Source organism: Panthera leo, chromosome A3, assembly GCF_018350215.1.
Source record: "Panthera leo isolate Ple1 chromosome A3, P.leo_Ple1_pat1.1, whole genome shotgun sequence".
NCBI lineage: Eukaryota > Metazoa > Chordata > Mammalia > Carnivora > Felidae > Panthera > Panthera leo.
This window is the reverse complement of record NC_056681.1, coordinates 73,138,433-73,142,133: the sequence shown is the minus strand read 5'-3', so window position 1 is coordinate 73,142,133 and position 3,701 is coordinate 73,138,433.

Sequence of the window (3,701 nt, the reverse complement as noted above, 5' to 3'; positions counted from 1 at the left end):
ATTTTGGGTAACATTGATGAGTTTCTAATTCAATCATTTATCTTTATTGTTTAATTTCTATTAAATGAAGAACTTTATTTATTTGTTTCAGTATGAACTCATGAAGTTTTTATTTGGGTTGTACAATGAGTTATGATCCACTATCACTAAAATTTTAAAACTTGTTTAGGTAATAGTGGAATTGTCTGTAATTTCCAACCCACATCTTGCATACCTCTCATTTGATTGATGACATCCATTTGTCTAATTAACAGAGCCTCTGTTGCTAATCAGAGATTAAGAGAGCTGAAGCATTTTTAGTAGCAAAATGACCCATGGAGTATATTCCTGAATTAGGAAAATTGAATACTCACAGAGTGTAGATTAAAGAACATATTTACATCACAGTGCCTATTCTGAAGAACTTAAATTACACAGTACATCAGTCATTAAACCTGAGAGGTCAACAGAATGAAAAGTTGGGCAATATTAAGAGGAAATGTACCCTCCCCCCGCCCCGCCTCTTCTTGGAGCTAAATTAGTATGGTTTTTGATCTCTGTCTGAATTCAAGCTCAGCTCAGCCGCTCCCTACCCATTTTGTTCTTAGAAACCCAGTCTGCTTGTGTGGAGCTTGGAGGTGGTTAAGCATTTGACTTCGGCTCGGGTCATGATCTCACTGCTTGTGAGTTTGAGCCCCGCATAGGGCTCTGTGCTGACAGCTCGGAGCCTAGAGCCTGCTTCAGATTCTGTGTCTCCTTCTCTCTCTGCCCCTCCTCAGCTCATGCTCTGTCTCTCAAAAATAAATAAACATTTAAAAACAAAACAAAACACAACAATGTCTTGCCCTCAGAGGATGAGGCCTGAGAAAGTCCAGCACTTTCTGTAACCGGTAGGTACATCTGTCTAATGCTCAGATTCCGTTACAAAGCCCATGTGCCCTAACATAAAGCCACTTCTTCTAACCTACCCTTGACCCTGTAACATACCTGATATTTTGGCCTTTCTCCACATACCTCTTATTTTCCCATTGGTTTGGAACATGGTTGGGAGGAGGCTAAATTTACCGGACCCATCAGAGACTTCAACCTTCCAAGACCCACCCCTTTCATTTCTGCTGCAAGGCAGCCAAGCAGCCTCTCTCTGTGTTGATGACTCTCTCAGCTTTCCAACATACTGAAGTAACTTATAGGTTAAGAGAAAAAGCCCAAAGCCTGCTTTGATCCTCCTCACTAGAATGGCGGTGCTCTCCAGGGTCTACGTATGCACCTCACTGCTCAGCCTCACCTCCTCCCAGTTGATATTCCCTACAGCAACTAGAATTAACCTGTGTTACAAAACCAAACCACTTCTCTGTTCAAAATCTTTCATGATCCCCTCTCTTCTTCGGCATATAAGTCCAAGTTCTTACCATGGCCTATTGAAATAAAAACATGGTTTGGATTGCAAAGTGGGTGGATTGTACTAATTTTATCTTGCCTGTGGCCTAGCCTCTCTTACCTGTCTACCTCCTCCTCCTTGCCTTCCCCTTGCTCACTTCTTTCCAGCCACTCTGGCCTTACTTTGTTGCTCAAACACATCAGGAGCATTTCATCCCCAAAACCTCTGCCCTGGATGTTCCCTCTTCCTGGAAAAATTCCCTACTTAATATTCATTGCTCATTTCTTTAACTTCTTTGAAATTTACTCAAACGTCTTCTTCGGAGGGAACCCATTTCCAGGACCCCCTAAGTTGCAACCCCCTCTCAAATACATACAACTCTCGAATGTTTCTTCAGCATATATCAGGACTTTTTAAAAAATTTTTGTTCTTAATGTTTATTTATTTTTGAGAGAGAGAGAGAGAGAGAGAGAGAGACAGAGAGCACAAGCAGGGGAGGGGCAGAGAAAGAGGGAGACACAGAATCCAAAGCAGGCTCCAGGCTCTGAGCTGTCAGCATGGAGCCCGATGTGGGACTCAAACCCACGAACTGTGAGATCATGACCTGAGCTGAAGTTGGATGCTTAACCAACTGAGCCACCAGGTGCCTCTGTATCAGGATTTAATATAACTATATATTCTATTTAATATTGTGTTAATTGTCTATGTCTCCCCACTAGAACGTAAGATCTTCCAGAATAGAGCATATACCCAAAGAGAGAAGTAGAACTCTGGAATATAGAGAGATAATCTAGAATGCCACTGGTATGTACTTAATATACCACCCCAGCCCTCATTTATATGTTTATGCCCTACCCTTCAGTATGGCTATATTTGGAGATGAGCCCTCTAAGCAAGTAATTAAGGGTAGGATGGATCCAATGGGATTAGTGTCCTTACAGGAAGAGACACCAGAAAACTCCCCACACCTCTGCCTCTCTGTGTGCACAAAAAAGGTCATGTGAGCACACAGCAAGATGGTGGCTGTCTACACGCCAGGAAGCGAATTCTCACCGAGAGCATCTTGATCTGAGACTTCTAGCCTCCAGTGCTGTGAGAACACTAACTGCTATTGTTTAAGCCACTGAGTCTGTGGTATTTTGTTATAGCAGCCTGAGTAGACTAATACAACCACTTAGAGAGATTTTGTTTTTCAAAGACACATATTATGATGGTAGAAATAAATCCAATACATGAGTAGTTACAACAAAGAGTTTAAACTCTACAATTAAAACAAACAAACAAACAAAAAAACCAGAGTTTACCAGGGGTGCCTGGCTGGCTCAGTAGGGCATGTGACTTCTGATCTTGGGGTCATGAGTTCAAGCCCCATGTGGGGTGTAGAGATTAATTTTTAAAAAAACACGGAGTTCACTGGCTTAAAATTTTAAGAATCCAGGTATATGGTATATATAAGAGATACACCTAAAACATAAAATAATAGACCAGGGGAAAACAATAATTAAAAAATATGCAGTAGGCAAATATTAGCAAAGTGAAATTTCTATACTAGCCAAATGAACAAAACTAATATCAGACAAAATAAAGTTTAAGGCAAAATCATTACTAGACAGAAGGTAAATAGATATTATTTAAAAACTTCAGGGGAGCCTGGGTGGCTCAGTCGGTTAAGCGGCCAACTTCGGCTCAGTGCATTTATTTATAAATGCATGATCTCGCAGTCAGTGAGTTCAAGCCCCGCATCGGACTCTGTGCTGACAGCTCAGAGCCTGGAGCCTGTTTCAGATTCTGTGTCTCCCTCTCTCTGACCCTCCCCCGTTCATGCTCTGTCTCTCTCTGTCTCAAAAATAAATAAACGTTAAAAAAAAATTAAAAAAAAAAAAAACAAACTTCAACTCATCAGGAATATATAAAAATTCTCAACTTATATAGACCTAATGTTAAAGTTTGAAACAACATAAAGCACAATGGGTAAAATACTTTCTGACCCATTTATAAAGCTATCAGACTGTCATACCACAAACATATAAAGACAGGAAAATTATGCCAGTCTCACTCTCATGTGACTGCAAAAATCCTAAATCAAATTTAGTACACCATATGTAGTAATGTAAAAACAAACAAAATCATACATCATGACTAATTTGAGTTCATCTTAGGAACACAAATTTTGTTCAATATTATTGTAGATGCAATTCATTTTCCCACAATTTATTTATTTATTTTAATGTTTATTTATTTTTAAGCGAGAGAGAGACAGAGACAGAGTATGAGTGGGGGAGGGGCAGAGAGAGAGGGAGACAGAATCTGAAGCAGGCTCCAGGCTCTGAGCCGTCAGCACAGA